The sequence below is a fragment of the Pteropus vampyrus genome, unplaced genomic scaffold (assembly GCF_000151845.1).
Source record: "Pteropus vampyrus isolate Shadow unplaced genomic scaffold, Pvam_2.0 Scaffold67, whole genome shotgun sequence".
In the NCBI taxonomy this organism is placed as follows: Eukaryota; Metazoa; Chordata; class Mammalia; order Chiroptera; family Pteropodidae; genus Pteropus; species Pteropus vampyrus.
Window position 1 is genome coordinate 4,399,411 of NW_011888848.1, and position 22,205 is coordinate 4,421,615.

Genomic DNA, 22,205 nt, shown 5'->3' on the forward strand with positions numbered 1-22,205 from the left:
AGTGTTTATCTTTCTCTCTCTGACTTCTAGGTCCATCAAAGCATTATCTTTTTCCATCCCCTTCCTTTTCATATGTAGGGGTTTTGTTTTCTTATCCTTTTAGCCACTCTATCTTTTGGTTGGAGCACTTAATTCTTTTCCATTTAAGGTACTTATTGATAGGAATGTAGTTGTTACCATTCTTTATTCCTGTTCTTGATACATGTTTTTTCTTCTTAAATAAGTCCCTCCAACATTTCCTGTAATATTGTCTTGGTGGTGATAAATTCCTTTAACTTATTTTTGTCTGGGAAGCTCTTTATCTGTCCTTCAACTCTAAATGATAGCTTTGCTGGTTGTATATCCTGGGCCTTTATCCTGTCGAATATTTTTTGCCAAGCCCTTCTGTCCTGCATAGTTTCTTTTGTGAAATCAACAGCCAGTCTTATGAGTGTTCCCTTATAAGTAATTATTTCTTTTTCTCTTGCTGCTTTTAATATTCTTTCTTTGTATTTAACCTTTGGCATTTTAATTATGATGTGTCTTAGTGTGAGCCTCTTTGGATCCCTGAATTTTGGAATTCTCTGAGCTTCCTGGGGTTTTATGCCCATTTCTTTCACCAAGTTAGGGAAGTTTTCCATCATTATTTCCTCAAACAGCTGTTCAACATCTTGACTTTCTTCTGTTATGCCAATCAGATGAATATTTGGAGCCTTAATAGTGTTCCATATCCTCCTTAAATTATTTTTATAGTCTTGACATCTTTTTTCTTGCCATTCTGATTGAGTGCCCTGATTGATTTTTCTGTCCTCTAGATAGGGCATTTGGTCCTCTTCTTTATTCACTTTGTTTATTCTTCTGTTTATTCCATTTAATATACTCCTTATCTCAGATAATATATTCTCCATTTCAGACTGGCTCCCTTTTATAATTTCCATTTCCATTTTTTATCTCTTTGTTGGAGTTCTCTACACTTCCCAAAAGTTCATTGAGCATCTTTCAAACTAGTGTTTTGAACTCTGCATTTGTTAGATTACTTGACTCCATTGTATTTGGATCTCTGTTCTGTTCTGTCATATGGTTTCTTCTTCTTCGTCTTTCCATTTTGGCTGCCTTTCTATGTCTGTTTCTATGTACTAAGCAAAGCTCCTAAGTCTCCCAGTCTTATTAGTGTGGATTTGTGAAGTAGGTGTCCAGTGGCACAGTCCTGAGAGGGGTTCAGCTGCAGGCCAAATTTAGCTCAAGCCTCTACCTCTCCAGGGCTATCTGTTAAGATTCAGCAAACAATCCACAGATGCTGTGCTTATAGTTGCTGCAAAAGGCCACACCAGAAACTGAGGCCAGCTGCCCCCACCAGTGTGAGTCTCAGCAAGGAGAACCTGACTTGCTGAGGATACACCTGCATGTGGCTTGGGTGGGGCCCGAGTTGAGGGAGGTAGGGTTTCAGGGAATCCTCTGGGCAGAGCGACCTCTGTTATCCAGTTCGATGTCGTCACAGCTATGGTGGCACTGTGTCCTGCACACAGGTAGCGGGGAGGGCTCAACAGGGAACAATGGATACCTCTGGCACTTCTGTACCAAGTGAGTCTTGCTTAGGCCCTCACTCCAACAATGTCTCCGTGTAAGTCCCTGGTGCCTCCTGCACACAGCTGAACTGGCAATGGTGCTCAGAGCGAGCAGGTCTGTCCTGCGAAAATCCGCTCGCGGACACAGCCCCTTTAAGAGGTGTCTGCTGCTGCCACTGCTGCAGCCTCTGTCTCACTCAGCTGCTCGGGACCGGGCAGCCCTGCGTCCTTGTTCTGTTCTACCTTCTGCTGTTGCAGGGCGATTTCTTGGATTTCTCCATAGTTATGGCTTGTTCACCTAGATCCCAGGCAATTTTTCCTTGCTGCTGCTCCTTGTTTCCGTCGCAACTTTAATTTGGTCGCCAGAGTTTGAATAGAGCCTCTATCATCTATGCCATTTTTTTCTCCTCTGAGTATACCTTAATTGCCTTGTTTCAAGTTAAATCTTTGTCAGTAGGAAGTTCTAATGTAATTTTCTATATCCTTCATTGTCAAAGATTATACTTCCACTTCTCTATTTTATTATTGCATTTTTCATATTCAAGAATTCCAATCTTATATTTCTTTTAGAGGAAGGGAGTATGTTTGTAATACAGAGATAAAGTATTCAATTCATGAGAATTTCTCTTGTCTACTTTCCCCTTTTCAGAAAAGTATGTTTAGATTATTTAACTAAAGAGAAAATTGGAGCTAAAGCAAGATAGAATATTCTAGGCAAAAAATAAAATAATTTTTTTAATGGAAGGTGATTGGATACAGACAAGAATGTAAGAAGCAACAGAGACGTGCATTTACAATCATGTAAATGCTACCAAAGTTTGAGTACTCACATTCAGGAATTAATGGATTTGAGTGACAGAATACATTAGTGTCATAGATTTCTCCATTTATCTGTAGTAAGTCTTAGCATTTTTGTGCATTTTACAATATCCAGAGAAAAATGAATGTAATGTTTAAAATAGCATCTCCTGAATTTACTAATTAACAAATTTTTTAAGAAGAAGCAATCATCTAGCCATTTCCTCTGTAAGAGATAATGAATAATATAACCCTCATGACGTTACGAAGAAAGCTATCACAAGAAAAGAGTAACTCCAAGCCAGAAGGAAAAAATAGTGAATAAGAAAACCAAGTTTTATCCAAGGAACAGACTGGATTTATGCTAGGAAAATTATTTGTTTTGAGATAAATATCATGTCTTTGAGTCAACACCTTTCCTAGTAATCTGGATTAATTTAACACCTCTTTGTAATGTAGTTTAATGTTCTTCATAGGTACTAAAAATCAGTAAGTAATTTACACAATTGCTAGTGTGTGGTTTCACATTGTAGAGGGATAAAAATAAAGTTAAGAATTACATGTCACTTCTGAATTCTGTGTTCCCCGTAACATTTTATTCTTGATCCTATATAGTTCCTGGAGTTTACAAATAAATAAATAAATAAATAAAGACACAGAATCCCTTTTTACTGTTAGAATCATTTTTATTTCAAATATATGACATATTTAATAAATATAAATCTCAGAGTTATTCCACCCCATATTACAATTTAAATATGCATAGCGTTATGGTGCCATTTACATATTACAATTTAAATATGCATAGCGTTATGGTGCCATTTATTGGATTAATAATAGTTATTAATTAGTAATTAGTCAGCTATTTAAAAGCTAATATTGAAGCTGAGGACAGAAACAAACACAGACAATAGATAATGAATAAATACTTGTTCTTCCCCTAAATTAAAAACAAAGTAATACTAAGCTTTCAGTCATATTTGTGTCAAGCATTTTTTTTTTTCCTAAAAACAAACAGTAAGATGGCAAACTTCAACCCAAATCTTCAAATATTATCTTTATATTTGGGGAGATTTAGAACCTGAGAACAAGGTTTCTGTGCATTTTAGAGTGGAGCTTAGTTATTCCTAGCTGTCAAAAAAAGAAAAAACTTTATAGTAAGACTTCACGAATTTAAGATAGGTTTGGTAGTGGATGAGTAGGTTAATACATGAGATACAGTAATCTGAATTCATCCATTCATTCGAAAAATGTTCCATGACATTTTCTAAGTTCTGGATCTTTTTGCCTAAGTCCTGGTGATGAAATGGTAAACAAAGCCAGACTTTATCCCTGCCTTCTTGGAGCTTGCAGTCTAGAAAGAAAAACGACATTAGTTCATCAACAAACACGTGAAATTTAACTGTGAAATGTGCTCTTAGGCGGAGATTCTTGGAGAGCTCATAAGAGGGAATTTGAAATCGAGTGTTAAGGAAAGCTTCCTCAAAGAAGATGTCTGAGGTCTGCAGCTTGAGTAAACAAATAGGTGAGCAGTGAAGACAAGAGAAAGTGCACAGTGAACTGGAGATCAACATCACTGGGGAGAGCAGAGGCTGAGGAAGTCAGGAGGAAGCTGACCATACAGGCCTTTGTAGGTCATGTGAAGAATTCATCTTTATCTTAAGAATGGCGGGAAGCCATTGAAAGCAGGTGAGTGACTTAATTGGACTTTCATCTTGCATTTTGAAAGATCTCTGGCCGCCTTGTGTAGGATTGGTTGGAGCTGGTGGAGGATGTTTAGGTTAGAGCAGGGTGTCTCAGCAGGAAATTATTGGGGAAGTCCAAGCAAGAGATAGAAGTCACCTGTACCTACCTGGGGCTGGGCATGGAAAAAAAGAGAAATTCAAAAGATCTGTAGGAGATAACTGGCCTGATAATAGAGTAGGTATGGGCTCTCTCTCGATTAGAGCACATATACAGGGATACCTCAGAGATATTGTGGGTTCAGTTCCAGACCTTTACAATAAAGCAAATATCGCAATAAGACAAGTCACACAAATGTTTTGGTTTCCTAGTACATATAAAAGTTTTGTTTACACTATTCTGTGTAATAGAATTATGTCTAAAAAAATTAATGTATATACCTTAATTAAAAAAATACTTTATTGCTAAAAAATGCTAACCATCATCTGAGCCTTTGAGTCAATCTTTTTGCTGATGGAGCGTCTTGCCCCAATGTTAATGGCTGTTGACTGATCAAGGGTGGTTGTTGCTGGAGGTTGAGTGCCTGTGGCTATTTCTTAAAATAAGACAACAGTGAGGTTTACTACATCAACTGGCTTTTCCTTTCATGAACAATTTCTCTGTAGCATGCGAAGCTGTTTGATAGCATTTTACTCAAAGTAGATTTATTTTTCAAATTTGGAGTCAATCCTCTCAAACTCTGCCACTGCTTTATAAACTAAGTGTACGTAATAGTCTAAATATTTCGTTATCATTTCAAAAATCTTCACAGCATCTTCACCAGGAGGAGATTTCACCCCAAGAAACCATTTTCTCTGAACATTCATAAGAAGTAACTCCTCATGCATTAAAGTTTTATCATGAGATGGCAGCAGTTCAGTCATATCTTCAGGCTTCACTTCTAATTCTAGTTCTCTTGCTTTTTTCACATCTGCAATTACCTCCTCCACTGAAGGATTCAACTCCTTAAACTTATTCATGAGGGTTGGAATCAACTTCCAAACTCCTGTAATATTGATATTTTGACCTCTTCCTATCAATCATGAGTGTTTTAATAGCATCTAGAATGTTGAATCCTTTCCCAAAGATTTATAATTTCCATCAGGGGAATCATTATGGCAGTTGTAGCCTTATAAAATGTGTTTTTTAAATAATAAGACCAGAAGGTTGAAATTACTTCTTGACTCAGGATTTTCAGAGTGGACGATGTGTTAGCAGACATGAAAAAAAAAATTAATTTTTTTGTGCATCTCCATCAGAGCTCTTGGGTGATCAGATAAATTGTCAATAAGCAGTAAAACTTTGAAAGAAATTTTTTTCCTTTGAGCAGTAGGTCTCAACAGTGGTCTTAAAATATTCAGTAAACTGTGTTACAAATAGATATATTGTCATCAAGTCTTTGCTATTCCATTCATAGAGCACAGAGTAAATTTAGACTAATTCTTAAGGACCCTAAGATTTTTTCAGAATGTCAAATAAGCATTGGCTTCAACTTAAAGTCACCAGCTGCATTAGCCCCTAACAAAAGAATCAACTTTTTAAGCTTTTTTGAATCCGGGCATTGACTTCTCTCTAGCTATGAAAGTCCTAAATGGCATCTTCTTCCAATAGAAGGCTGTTTCATCTGCATTAAAAATTTATTGTTTAGTGTAGTCACCTTCATTAATTATCTTAAGTAGATCACCTGGATAACTTGCTGCAGCTTCTACATGAGCACTTGTTTATCTTATACTTTTGTGTCATAGAGATGGCTTCTTTCCTTAAATCTCATGAACCAACCTTGCTAGCTTCAGAGTTTTCTTCTGCAGCCTCCTCACCTTTCTCAGATTTTACAGAATTTAAGAGAGAGCTTTGCTCTAGATTAGGCTTTGGCTTGAGGGAATGTTGTGGCTGGTTTGATCTTCTATCCAGACCACTAAAACTTTCTCTATATCAGCAATAAGGCTGTTTTTTGCTTTCTTATTATTTGTATTTACCAGAGTAGCACATTTAATTTCTTTTAAGAACTTTTCTGCATTCACAATTTGGCTTACTGGTGCAAGTGGACTAACTTTTGACCTATTTTAGCTTTTGACATTCCTTCCTCACTAAACTTAATTATTTTAGCTTTTGATATAAAGGGAGAGACATGGTACTCTTCCTTGCTCTTGAATACTTAGAGGCCATTGTAGGGTTATTAACTAGATTAATTTCAATATTGATGTGCCTCAGGGAGCAGGCAAGCTGAAGGAGAGGGGGAGAGATGGAGAACATCCAGTCGGTGGAACAGTCAGAGCACACACAACATTTTATCAGTTAAGTTCACCATCTTATCTGAGCACAGTTTATGGTACCCCCAAACAATTACAATTATAACATCAAAGATTACTGATTACAGATCACCTTGACAAATATAATAATAATGAAAAAGTTTGAAATGTTGTGAGAATTACCAAAATGTAGCACAGTGATACAAAGTGAGCAAACGCTTTTGGAGAAATGGCACTCACAGACTTGCTTGACACAGGGTTGCCACAGATCTTCAATTTGTAAAAGATGCAATATGTGCAAAGTACAATAAAGCAAAGTGTAATAAAATGAGGTATGCCTGTGTGTGTGTGCGTGTGTGTGTGTGTGTCTGTTTACTTCAAAGTAGTGCTTTTGACAGATGCTCAAGTATAGCAATTTGTATGGTTAATTTCTTTTTTTTTAAGCAAGTCTTCTCTTATTTTCCCAATAGGCATGATGGTCAGAATTTTCATGTAAACAGAGAATATGAGATGATTGAGTAAAAATGGAAGGTGAAATTTTCTCTTTATTGAAATGATTTCAACCATCAGTTTAAGATGATTATGGCACATGCATGACTCTTTTTAAAAACTGCATCATGTCAAGCTTTTGAAAACAACTAATCAAAGAAGTCATTTAAATAATGACTAGATTATAACAATATATTATGGTTAAAGTGACAATAAAGAAGTATTGGAAGTGAAGAATGCTTAATAATGCTTAATTGTCATGATCCAGGTGAAGCATGAATGACTTAGGGTCAGCCTGAAGAATATTGGGAGAGTGACTGGGTTCAGGAATTGAGGCTACTAGGTTTCTTTGGTTTATTGATTTTTTTTTTCCTGTCATGATGATACTATTTTTTTTTTGATGAATTTTGAAACTTTTATAATTCTGACTTGTAGAGTAGTTTTTAAAAAGTGTATGTTATAAATAAAATTTCCACATGCTTTTCATATTCTTATGAGTTTTATTCAGCTAGCAGTTAAGTGATGACCCTAGAAACATACCTTTAATGGCCTAGTCACCTGTATGATGTCTGCCAGTGAATGTTTTATCTAAGAAAAAAAATCTTGGGGATTCATATTTGCATAGTATGAGCTTATTGTTTATTAAGTAATTAGTGGTGGGTTGTCTCTATAGGAGGCATCCAACGAATATGAAGCATGAACATTTAGATCTTTTAAATAACATTTGGACATAAATTTCTTTTCAAAAATAATGAACAATGGGAAATGGCATGTATTTTAAAGGATGAATCAAGTTGCTGCAAAGCACTGTCTATGTTATGATTTTCTGAAATGATTGGACTTTGGTTTACCAGATCCTGTCACCATTTCTGCTTAGGATTTTGGCAGTTTTACAGTGTTATTTCCTAAAGTCTATCACTAATGTTCCAGGACTCTAAATGAAGCCAGTGTACTATGCATCACCGCATTACCTCAACCTGCTCAGAGCAGAAGGAACGTTTTAAAACATATTACAAGAGCTCTCCCACTCAGTCTTTCATCTTCCACATTTTTTTTCTTTTTAAATTATATGCCTATCATTGAAAATGAGCTACAGGAAATCATATGGCAATCTAGAGAGGTTCTGAGAAATATTTAGCTTTGACTTTAAGCCCGTACAATTTTCCTTATAATTCAAATAGGCATTTAAGTTGATGTTTTCTATTCTCAATGATAAAGACACCTTGGACTGCCTTTCTATATGTTACTGCTAAAATATATTTTTTTTCCTTGAACAAATATGAAATGTAAATGTCATGGATAGGGACTTTTTAAAATGGTTGCCACTGTGACTCACAGCCATTTTAGATTAGGCTTCCTATTTGTGTTATCTCTCTGACAGCAATATTTCTTTCTGCCTTTCTGACAGCATTATTTCTGGGAAATAAAGCTAATTTCTATTTTTCTTTCCTTGTTAAAAGAATTACTCATACTCTTTCCCTACTTCTGTGTGTCCTTGTGTCTGATTAAATAATCTATAATAATAATAATTCATGCGACTTTGAAATTGTTTTTCTCTAACAAGTGCTATCAACTTCCCCCACCCCCACCCCTCATTTAACTCCATATATCGATGTTTGGTTCAGATTCTATCACCTTTATAAATTATTTTTTTCTAATTCTTCCTTTACTTTGGAATTTTTCTTGATTCTAAAAAGAGAAACAGTTATTCAAGACTTAGCTTATAACGCAATTTGTGTTATGTTTTAAAATTCATAAAGTAGCTCTAAAACAATCTCATATTATTTTCTTAAGATGGTAGTTGTAATTGTCTTTATTTTATAGTTTAAGAAATCAGGGTTAAGGGATATTATGTAATTACTTTTCCCCTCGGCTACGTTTTTGGAAAGTGAAAAAGTCAGGACATTAACTGGGTAATATTATTTTAAAAATATATACTTCATATAAATATAAAAAGTATAAATTAATAAATGTCTATTACATGTAAGGCAGTGTCCTAGGTGTTAGGGATAGGGCAGTGAATAAAAATATAAAGTTACCGCTTTCATAGAGCTCACATTCCATGATTGAATGTTTTGACTCAATTTTTTTTCCACTATAAATACAAAACCAGGATGACATTACTTACATACTCATAGAAGCTTTTATTTTTTCTTTTTAAGAAGAAAGCTGACCACAGAACTATTATACATACAATATGCCCTTCAAATTTTTCTTTATATGAAACTAAAATGAGGCTTGCAATTTTTCCATTTGACTGATAGTGTGCATTTTCAGAACAGTTGATTGAGCTGAGGGGTGCTGTGGCAACCACTAAATGGAGCCAGGCTAAATGATCTGTACACAGAATGGCTTCCTGGTCTTGGCTAAGCATTGAACCTCAGGAGTGGGCCAGCTAATAGAGCTTGCCAAGAGACCATTTCCCAGGTGTTGTTGGAGAGCTTATACTGACTTTGCTGACATTGATGTGATTGTTTTGTTAACTTATTCAACAAATCCTTCCTCTTTGTAATCCACAACACAGAGTAAGAATTCTAATAATATCTATGTCATTTTAATACATAACACAAATTAGCAAGTCATATATATGCTCTGAGTTAACTGTTCCATTTCCTGTGATCACTTAGTTGGGGGGAAAAGAAGGGCTCTGTGATTCCAAATATGCTGGAGGAGGTCTTTTGCCCTGAGCTTTTCTATAAGAATTCTTAAGAGACAAAGTTCATCAGTAATATTCTACTGACACAGTTTATGACATTTTTTCATATGGAAAATAGAAGAGAATTTTCACTTAGGTTTAAACTCTGGGATAATCATAGTGGAAACAAAACAATTACTTAAAATTTTAGTGTTTCTCAGATTTTAAGTTTCTTTAAAAAAAAACCACTATATTTTGGAAACAGTGAGTCTATGGGGAGGGGGGTCTAAGAAATAATAGGGAGAACCAAAATTTAATGCTAATCGACTGTTGCCTAAAATTTGAACTGAGATAGTGATAGAAATGTCATATTAAAAAAATAAGGCTATATCATTGGAAGCTTTAATCATCTTGGATTCATGAAATATTCTAAAGTAAGTTTTGCAATTAATAAATTATTATACTATTGGAATGTAGGATTCTTTATTGTGATATATTGTGATATATAGGCTTCTTTAAAATAAACAAATGAACAAACACAACCTTATTCTTGGCACATACAAATAATAGTTTAAAGATGCCTTTCAGGTAAAATTTGACAGGAAGGAAAAAGACTGCAGTTCTACACTCTTCCAGCAGGGGTCAATATGTTTTCATCATTACATACTGAATGCTCATAGAGCAAGCAGCGAAAGTGTTGATCCTAATTGGAGCAGACACAAGGATCTTCTATAATCCTCTGACATCCTTTTCAAATAATAATTCTCAGGTGGGTGGTGGGCTGGTGGCTGCAATGCCAGTGCAGGCTTCTCTACAATGAAGCCTAACCATTGTCAATTATTTTTGATGTATGCTAGCTTAACTTGGTCTCCTTCTTACTGGCTTTCCCAACCCACAGAAGGGTATGGCTCCTAATTATTGAGACAGTACTCAGAATGGTCAGGACAAGCATGTTATTTTGGCTTAATGCGCTCTCTAAAACCCATTCTCACCTTTTTTAGCCTCCCCGTGCTCTTCCTATTCAGCATATAGAGCAAGCATATACCTTCAGTGAAATACCTTCAGAGTATTTTACTTATACCCTTAATTGCCATAGTCATTTGACTTTAACTCATTAAATGCCAGCATTAGGAGGCAACTGGAGATGTAATAAGGAGCATATATGATTATAGTTGCATGAATATAGTTTCCAATAGGTTAAAAGTTGAGACTAAACCCTCCCCCATCCCGTGCATTTTCTAATAATTTGTTCAGGGGCTCTATCAGCCAGCGGTATTCAGGGAATAAATTGTCATCCTTCATGTGCATTTTAAAGAATGGCGCTTGCTTGAGTTTCAAACTGTCACGTAGACGCTTAAGTTCTCTTGAGTCAAAAGAAAAAAAGAAAGAAAAACACATGTCCTGCCCCACATTCGTAAGCTCATTTTTTTCCTTTCCTCGGGCCTGACTGCAGCCTTTCTGTTGAGCGAGAGAGTGAATGTCTCCATGTAGAGACATTTTCAGAAATCCAATTCTGGAGAGCTGAGGAGTGTAGCGGCAGGAATGTATTACCGGGACACTCGGAAGGTGGTTAACTGCTTGAGTGCCACTGCCTGCCCTGGAGATAGCAGAGTGAATAGCAGTCCAACCAAGCTCTGCCCCATAAAGCTTAACCAAAGTGGGATTTTAAAGTGATACCCTCATATATCTCTGTAGGTAGAGGGGGGATGTCTTTTGGAAGGTGAAACACGAGTAGTAAATATGAAGTCAGTGTTAGCCAGGCATAATCAGCAGGACTGTCCTTGGTCTAGGTTCACGGAGGCTGGGATGCTTTTCCGCTTATGACGTAGAGCTTGAGAGGTACCTAAAATTAAAATCACAGTCCAAGGCTTCAGTGTCAGATAGCAAAAGACATATTTACTTATATATGTAGGTACATTTTAAATATTCCCTCTAAAAATATGATTTCTTTTACTTTCAAAGATTTCAAGTACCCTTTAATGCATCAATAATAAAAAACAAATCCAGTCATCTCATTATTTTTGCTAAATCTTTCTTTTAAGCCTATGTTGGCATATTTAAGCAAAGCACGTGATAAAGTTCTTTAATGCGATGACTCTATCTCTTTCATTTTAATTCCATATTTACTTAAAAAACAAAACACTTTTTTCAAATTCAGGGATGGGTATGAGGCATAAATGCTGTAAGCTGATGAATAGGACAGCAGTAATTTCGACTTGTGTCTGACAGCCACCTGACTCATGATACTCACTTCTCTGTAGAGTAGTCAAGAGATGCTGGGGGGAATTTTGAGCTCATCCTTGACTGTTGCACCAGAAAGATTAATTTCTTTATTTTTTTTAAAGGTCAAGGTTAGCATTAATGGGAAAATGATTTAGCTGCATAAATGAAGAAATATATATTTATTCATTCAAGGAATGTTTATCGAGTGCCTACTATATACCAGGCACTCATATAAGTATTAAGGCTACATTAATGAATAAGATAGGCAAAGACTGTGTTCTCATGGAGCTTACTTTTTTGCTAAAACACGTGTGCTTTGAAAGTATATTTATTCTAAAAAAACCCTCAGTGTATTTTTATTTCTTCACTTCACACATTTGCTTCTTCATATTTAAAGTGTAAGCTGAAACACTCCTTGTATTCTTTGAAGGTGAAAAAATATACGTAACTACAGGGGGAATTATGGGATTTCAGTAACTGCAGAATTGCTTCAAAACCTAAATTGGGAATAGAGTAAATATAAAATGGTTTACAAATAATTAGGAGATTAGAATGCTTTGTAGGTAGTGTATTCATTCATAAAACAGAGCAAAATGCTTCTGGAACAGCTGACACTAGAGTTCGAGCTTGCCTATCTTCTCTGCGGGAAGTTGTGACAACTACACATGACCATTTCTTGTTCTCACAGCATGGCTTCAGAAAAACCAAATGGTCTCTGCCCTCGAAATGCTGATCTCATGAATTAGGATAAGTGAGAGGAGATGGTTTCCACATTATTTTAAGGCTTGTAAGGATTTTTAACTCTATCCATAAAAACTATTAGGCACTGAGGCAACCTTGAAACAGAATGTTTCATTTATTTATTCAAATATAGCTTTTGTTCAAAGAATTGACCCCTTACATCTAATTATTTTTTTTAAAAAACCATAATTTTGAAAACTTAACTGAAACCCATAATTTGAAGCTATACTATGTTTTTGCTTATTATTAGGATGGTACAATTTTCAAGTTATTTGGGAAGAAGGGCTTTGGGAATTTAACTGCTAGGCCTTGGGCTTGCAGCTCTTTTACAAGCTCAACTTGAAGACTTTACTACCCAGTCATCTTGAGAAGAAAACTCCAAGACCAAAGATGATACCCAGTCCTCTTTCTCCCTCAGTGCCTTGGTTCTAACATTCATCCTTCTTTGCTTCCCCACCCCCTCCCCAAATATGTGATGGCCAACATCTTCTTGTTCACATTTATCTTAAATTAACAAGTAATCATAAACTACCAGGTCTTCCTGCCTTGAAGATTTTCTGAGTACAAGAAATAACCCAAAATTTTTAAAACAATTGACATTTTCTTTTGGAAGGCATCAGAAAATTGAAATAATCCTGCACTTTTGAGAGCCCTCAACAATTTTAAGGAAGAGGCTACTGTTTTCCTAAAGCAGATTTCCTGTTTCTAGAGTTGCATACAACTCCTTGTTAGATAATTAATAGAGAACAATTAATAGAGAATACATTAATAGAGAAAATGTTATTTTTCCTCTTGAGCATCGCCCACCCCTCCTTTCTCTCAGGTTGCCTCAATGTTTGGGTATTTATTATATGTGAGTATTTCTCTGTTCTTACATGACTGTAATTTTCTCAGTTACTGCAAGGGTATTAAAAGTTATAAATAGATTTTTAAATAAAGCAGTTGGGTATCTTAGAGCTTTTCAGAACCTGCTTAGGCTGATTATTTTCTCAGGATGCATATGACCATTTAAGGAAAGAATCATTACAAGAAATTATCATGGTAGACAACTTTTAAGATTTTTTTTTTTTTTTTTTTTTTTTGGTTATCAGCTTGGAGCAGATGTGTATTTTCTCCCTGCAAGAAAACTCACTTTTATCATAATGAATTCTTTCCTTTTCTATTAGGTGTAAGATCAAAGTGTTATGTGAAATTTGAGTACCTTATTAAAGCTTATTAACCAGAGGCAGTGCACAATAAATCAGAAGCTTAGGTTATATCTGGAAAATTCAGTATCTACAAGTTCTAATTCCTCTCTTACATTGTGCTATTACTTGACTTTGAAGAAAAAATTTTTTCTTGGTTCTTAATGCCAGGTGACTTGTTTCCTTTTTTCCTTCATCTGCTAGGAAACTCAAATCAAATTTGGGACTGCCTGCAGCAAATATAAGTATTTTTAGAAATGTGTTTTATGTCTTAACTTTAGTAACTCTGTTTTATTTTTTAATCTTTTTTTTTCTGATTTTATTTTTTTTCTTTTGAATTTTGGTTGCATAAGCCATCTCCAATAATCTTGGAAGAAACGTAGATCATAAATACTGATATAAATAAATGATTAAATAAATGGAACAAGTAGACAAATCTGTACAGAACAATTTCAAATAATTATGTACATGTTCCATGCTCTAAGAAGTAGGGCATTCTCATCATTCCTTAAGTGTGAACTGAACATGAAGACTTCCTTCCAAAGAATAAAATATGGAACATAGAAAGAAAAAATAACTTCAGTGAAGAAACCTGACTCATACTACCTCAGCTAGGTGATCAAATTACCATTGATATTCATAAGTTATGCTGAGAATATGTACCCTTGAAATTCTTCTGTAATTTTGAAGTTACATCAAAATAAATAGTTGCAAAATAAGGCCTGTAGGTTATTTGACCTCGTGTACTTGGTATTCAAAATGTGGTCCATGAACCGGCAGTATATCATCACTTGTGAGGTTCTTAAAAATACTGAATCTCATGCCACACCCTTGATCTACTCTATCAGAACCTGCATTATAACAACATGTCCAGCCAGTTTTTAGTGCACATTACAGACTAAGCAGCCTGCTCTCTAGGACTTTGTTTGTGTGAATGTATTTAGCACCATCTACAGGTGTTACAGAAATTCAAAGAGATTGGTTGTTTATCCTTTCATATCAGCAGGCTGGTCCCAGGAATGTATCAACCCCATTCCCGTTTCTCTCCTTAGTTCGTGTTACTCTCCTGTGCATGGTACAATGATACATTCAGCAACTTTTCATTCAATAAAATCTGCTGAATGTATCTCCTGACTGTACTCTACTTACTACCACTCAAGGCTCAGTTTGGCCCTCACCTCATCCATGACTTTCCTAAACTCCTTGAACATTTTGAAATCTCTATAATAGTCTTTAAGAAACAATTTGATATTTTACTTTTTATTAGATGCTATTCTTTTTCTTTATGATTTCCAAACAAATTTTATGTTTCTACTGTTATAGACAAGGTTTTATAGACTAGAACCGTCTTCCATGTTCTCTCTTATAACTGTCTCCAAAATATAATGTTTATTCCCTAGAGTATTTGAAAGAAGATTCATTAGGAATGAGAAAACTATTAGAACTTATGGTTATTTATCAAAAACTGAGGAAAGATAATAATGTTTTTATTAATATTTGATAACTAGATAGAATGTATATAATTTATAATTTTATGTAACATATATGGGAGATGCAAGCTCAAAACTTTTTCCCGATGTGGGTATGCAATCAGAAAATTTTGGAGGCCACTGCTTTAGAGAGCCATAGAAAATGCTCAATATATATATATTTTTATTCCGTTTAGTAATAAAGGGAAAGCAGAAGGAAGAGTCAATGACAGTTCGGTCTAAGAATCCTCACTGTAGATATGTTAGTTTCAGAGACTAACTCATTCCTTATTGGTTAGCGATATGGTTATGGGGATCATGATTAGGTGATGTTCCAGAATTACTGTGATAAATAAAGATTCAAATTCCTGCTGTTGATCAGTGGTTTCTCACTTGACTGATAGAGTGGGCATCCTAGGACAACCTGATACTGAGTCAAATAAACTCAGAGATTTCTGATTGTAGGAAAGATGATAACTGTATTTTTCTTTTAAAAAAATCTCATTTCATATTCATTTTTTAAAAATACTAGCTCTTAAAAATAACATGCTAACTCTAAAATTCTGTGAAACCTTATTAAACGAAATTCTGATTTATATAGCTCTTTTGACCAATAAATATAAAGTAAAACATCTATGTAAGTATCATGCCTAAAGCCTAAATAGATTAGAAGAAATAATTGAGAAGAAATGGAAACAGCTAATCTATAAAATATTTGATGTTTTATTTTAAGACACAAAGTAAGTTATACTAGTTCTAATTGTAAGAATAGAAGTAATTTGAAAATCACTGCTAACTCACTACAGTGCTGACACTCTAATAGAACCTACTCCTCAAAATGCGTGCTATTTAAATAATTTTCTATGTGGTAAAATATTTGTAAGTCATATTGTAAAGGATTGATCTTACTAATACAGAAAGAGCTGCCAGAAATTAATAAAAAGAAAGACCAATTACTCCATTGAAAAAATGGACAGAGGATATGAAGAAAGACTATTCCCAGATAAAGAAGTACAAAATTATACATTAGGATATATATAAGTTAAAACTAAAGAAACACTATTTATCTCTCATAATGTTTGTAAAAGTTCAGATACTCAGTAACACATTTTGTTGTTGAGACTGTAGTATAAATATTGTGTTGAATGTTAATTGGCACAACCTATGTGGAGGCTAATTTGTTTATAGATCTTAAAAGATTACTTTTACATTTTTATCTAGCAATATCTTGTCTGGATATTTATTCTAGACATACTTACACATGTTGAAAATCATGTATAAAATAAGCCATTAATGTAAATATAGACTTTCACGGCATTCTTTTTAAATAGATAATATATTCATGAGATTTTAAAAATTTAAACATTAAAATTTTAAAATGTAAATATTAATATTAAATTATGATTTTGTGTCCTTCTCCATACATTACATCAGATAGCTTATGCCTTATGTCAAGCAATTTTATCATGTGATTAAATTGGTGTGTATCAAATTTCTCCACTGCAAAGTTATTTTTTTCTTTTGTAGTTAATAGCCTGTAGGGGGAGATACTTTGGGACTAGGCAATCCTGTTTCTCTTCATACATTTGCTCACTAATTTAAGCATCCATTGGTGGACTTTGTCAGCCATAATCATTATTATGGTGTTTGCCTAATGTTGATTCTCTGTTCCTCTCTTTTAATTCACTAAGCGGAATTTTATTTTAAGAGCTATTCCCCCCGTATTTATTTATTTAAATATTGATTTATATCATTACATATGATTATTTAATTTATTCTATAGATTAAAATCCAATACAATTTTTTTTTTTTTTTTATTGCTCAAATTGATCTAGCTTTGGTCATTAGGAGCATTTCGTCATTAGGTCCTAAGTCCTGTCATCTCTGTATCCATTCAAAACACCCCCATCTTTTTTTTCAGCACGTTCTTACCTTCTTACACCACCGGATATTCCAGATTTACCTTGTATTTTCCCTGTCCTAGCCCTAGAATCAATCACTTCTTCAAGCATCCTTAGAGGCTTCATTTTTGTGGTATTCATTCCAGAAATGCATAATCTTATTCTAATTATGAAAAAACATTAGATAAAACTCTACGAAATAACTAGTACTGTTCAAATATCAAGGTCACAAAAGACAAGAAAGGACTGAGTCGGAACTCTGACAGACCAGAAGAATAAATGACAGCTAAATATAATGTGAAATCCCAGATGGGATTATGGAATAAAGAAAGGACATTAGTGGAATATTTGCTGAAATTAGAATAAGGTCTGTGGTTTAAGCAATATCGTAATAGTTTATTTTCTATTTTTGATAATTATACTATAGTTATGTAAGATGTTAACATCAGGGAAAGCATAGTGAGAAATATAAAGAAACATAATATTTTTGCAGCTTTTCTGTAAGTCTAAAATTAGTTTAAAATAAAAAGCTAAATATATTAAGTTAAAAAGAAAAAAATACATTGAAGTAGTCTAGAAAGCCGTCCAAGATATATTTTCTTAAATCTGGAAAAGAAAAGTTCACCATTTGTATGTGTGTGTATGTGTATAAATATATGTGTTTCTGAACATATATAATATCTTCGAGAGGATACAATAAAAATTATCAATATTTGTAACCTCTATAAAAATTTTGGGAGACAAAGAGTGAAAATTAATTTTTATTGTATATTCTATTTCTTTTTTATTATGTACATGTGTTACCTATACAAAAAAAGCAAAATAAAAAATCTAAAAGGCATTACATTGCTAAAGTAAGTGTAATGATTTACAGGGTTAATATAAAGTGTATAGATGATTATTTAAACATATAATTACATATATATCAATATTTCTCTTACTAATGAGAATAATTCATACATGTTAATATCAAAAGTTTACTTAAATTTATTTATTTCATGTTACTTTAATTTTTTAAATCACTTGCGAATGGAAATAGTTGTCTTTAGAAGGCTGTAGATCTTGGACTCCACCCAAGTGGACTATAAAAAACACTCAACCACTGCTGCTGTACGACTCTGTTCTTTCTCAATAACTGGTTCTTTTTCACATCTGTTCTCTTGTCTAAGATGCCTTTCTGACTTTTTTCTTAACTGGCTATGTCCTCTTCTTTGAAACTCAACTTAGATGTTGTCTTCTCCAGAAAGCTTTTCCTGATCCTTAATCCCCAAGTTTGGGCTTGACACCTATCCTAAATGCTTCCATTATACTCTGTGCTTATCTCTATCATCACTTCCATTTTATTATAATTTTTTAATTATAATTTAAATTTAAGAGAAGAGACTAAGTATTTTTCTTTGTACTGTTTATACATCATAAAATACAAACTTGGTCTAAAATACACACACTCACACACACACATACACACACACACATGGATGCAATTAAAATAAGTCTAAAATGTGAATACAGAGATATAGAAATCTCATGCTTCCTTCAATGTGCAGATCCACATAGGATTAAGTCATCTATATAAAAACAGAGTGAGATCATAAGATCTAAATTCTGAAATACATTCACTAAATTTAAAGGAAATAGTAGATAATAGCTCTTGAAATAATCTAAAAGGCAAACAGAGACCACCTTTTACCTTTCTTCCTATGCTCTTTTTTCAAATTGAGATATAATTGACATATAACATTATATTAGTCTCGGGTATACAACAGAATGGTTCAATATATGTATATATTGTGAAATGATCACCACAGTAAGTCTAGTTAACATCCATTACCACACAGTTACAAATTTTCTTTTTCTTCTGATGAGAGCTTTTAAGCAACTTTTCAAACATGCAGTACAGTATTATTTACTATAGTCATCATGCCATATATTACATCCACAGGACTTACTTATTTTATAACTGGAAGTTTGTACCCTTTGACCTTTTTACCCATTTTGCCTACCTCTTCACCCCACCTCTGGCAATGACCAATTTATTCTCTATCTATGAGTTAGTTTTAATATTCCATATAAAAGTGAGATCATGTGGTATCTGTCTTTCTCTATCTGATTTATTTCACTTAGCGTAATGCCCTCAAGGTCCATGCATTATTGCAAATGGCAGGATTTCTTTCTTCTTTTATGGATGAATTATATTCCATTGTGTGTGTATCTATATATCTTCTTTATACATTCATTCTTCAATGAACACTTAGGTTGTTTCCATGTCTTGGCTATTGTAATATGCTGCAATAAATATGGAGTATATATATGTCTTTTCAAATTACCGTTTTTGTTTTCTTTGAATACACATCCAGAAGTGGAATTGCTGGATTTTATAGTGTGTCTGTTTTTGATTTTTTTTAGGAACACCCATATTGGTTTTCATAGTGGCTGCACCAATTTGTATTTCCACCAATAGTGCACAAGTGTCCCCTTTTCTCTTCATGTTCTGCTATTTGATAATAGCTATTCTAATATGTGTGAGGTGATATCTCATTGTGAGAGCCTACTTTTTCATACATATGAGGAAAAAAAAGTAAGTTATTATTTAGGTTGGGTTCTTTTGACTTCAAAAACAGATTCGATCAGTAAAGTGGGGTTCTAACAGTTGACTTGAAGTGGTAAGGACAATGTACATGCATCCTAGAAAGATGTTCCTTTGTCCAAGTCACCACAGTTTTGAATGTAGATTGAGTATCTTCCATCTTGGGCTCAACTCTTATAAAAGCACAACCCTTGCAAACATTCACTGTGGCCCTAAACAAGAGAAACAAAACCTCACCAAAATTCCAGAACCATTATATATCTACAAAGTTAGCTCTAAATCCACTAGAGCCTGGGATCCTAGAAGAAATGCCTAGATATCCTTCCTACATCTTTGCCATTAATGTGACTCTGTGACCCTCCCCGTGTCATTTCACTCACTGCATCTGTTTCTACCCCTATTATCAATAAGCTCCTTCTACTCCATGTATATTAAAATCAAACAAAAAGCACTATTATAGCTTCTTCTAACTATATGCTTTACTATAACTCTAGCTTTTAGGATCTTTTATGGCCTCCACTCAGAATTTCTCTTTATGCATTGTTTTATTTCTGCTTTGCTTTTTAGTACCTCATTGTCTTTTTATTTTCCAGTTTAGTTTCTGGAGACAGTGTCACTATCCCAGATCGTGTGTGTGTGTGTGTGTGTGTGTGTGTGTGTGTGTGTGTGTGTGTGTGATAGATTCCTGTCTATCTTTTGAAATAGCTTCCTTTGAATATTAGCAGTCTACACTTGATGGACTCAGCTATGACTGGAGAAGGAGTTGGAAGTTCAGATGGGGCTACTTTTCTTCAAAATATGTACTCCTAAAAGTGAACATCAGCACTCTGAAAAAAATCAGTATCAGAAAATATAATGGACAAAATTATATTGTAGTTCTTTAGGCTTTGTTGGTTTGTCAAGCAAAACCAAAATATGGGTTGGAAATAAGACCAAAATACAATATTAGATTAAAAAAACTCAATTTACATAGATGTTGTACTTGTTTATTCTTATACATAGTAAAATGTAAATTCTAGACATCATGATCTGCTTTGGATGTGTTAAGTTTAACACCTTATACACTATGGACATTCTACCAATATTAAACAAATGTGATAACAGCTGGAGATATTTCACAAAATGCTTTTTTTTCCTCTTTTCCTGTAGGTGTTTCAAGCTTTGCTGAGAATAATTGTTTCAATGAATGTTCCACATGATATTTAAATATCTGAGCCTCATTTCAAACATTTTTAGTTAGTTCTTCCTTAATTTTTCATTTGTAATAAAGTAACTTATTTTTTTTAGAGTTATTGTTATTTGAAGAATTACATCTAGAGGATAGAAGAAAATCAAGATATTGGTGCTATTTTTCTCTTAATGATCTTTATATTTTTTAAATATAATTTTTTAAAAAAATATGCTAAATCATTTCTTTTCCTTCTGTTTCTCTAAGATCTGGGACAGAATTCTTTTATGACAGATCTTGCTAGTTTTTCAACAATCTTCTTTTCTGTCTTTCTCATTTGTCACAAGAAGCATAGATATTGTTTAAGTTGGGTTTACATCTGTAATACAGTACGCTTAAGGTATTACAGAAAAAAATATCCATATGTATAGAGTTTATAATTGTGACTTACCAAGTTCAATCCATTTAATAAAATGATAATAGCTGCAGGAAATATTTATATGCCATTGATTCCCACTTTCTACTTCCAATCTAACAAATTTTTCTAAACTCCAGACATACATACTCAAGTGCTTACTGGACATTTCTATTTGGTTATTCTACAGAGAGCTTAATCTAAATGTATCAAAATGTATTTGTCATTTAGCTCTCCCATTTTCAAACCACCTTTACCCAGGTTTCTATTTTATTCAATGGCACCAGCATCTCCTTACCCATTCAAAGTAGAACTCTTTTTTTTATCCTCATCTTGGGTATCTTCTCAAGATCACCAAATCTTGGTTATTCTACCTACAAGATATTTCTAGAGTACATTTATTTCTATTCATCTTTATGTATAGTTTCCTCATTTAAGCCACCAATTTCTTTCACTTAAAATATTGATTTTTTCCCCCACTAAGTGTCCCTAATATTACATTTTGGCCCTTTCTCCTCTTTAAAGCAAAATAATTTTTCTAAAATATGAGCCCAGACATTCTCTTTCTTGCTTGCTTCTTTACCATAATCTGTCTGTTTTTCTTATCTTCACATTACATTCTAGTTTAGTTTCTGGAGATAGTGTCACTGTCTCTTTCTAGCCTTCCTGAATTTCTTTTTGTTTGCTGACTATACCACATTCTTGCTCTTTTATATAGGCCCTTGAACTTACTGCCTGTTTGCCTTAGAGATATCTGTTCAATTTCTTTGCCTGGCTAGTTCTTACCAATGCTTTGGCTCTTCAAAGTTTAGTAGAGTAGAATTCCTCAGCTTCACAAGGTTAAATATCTCACCTAGCAGCTTCTGGAGCTCTTTGTACTCCTTCTATTCTAATATTATTCTAGATTATAATTGCTTATTCAGTTAATATCTGCCTTGTAAGTTATAAATTTCATAATAATAGAAATTATGTCTATCTTCTTATTTCTCATCACTCCAACATCTACAAGAAAGTCAAGACTTAGTAGTTATCAATGAATTTATGTTAAATTAATGAGTAATTAAAAGTGCCCTATTTTAA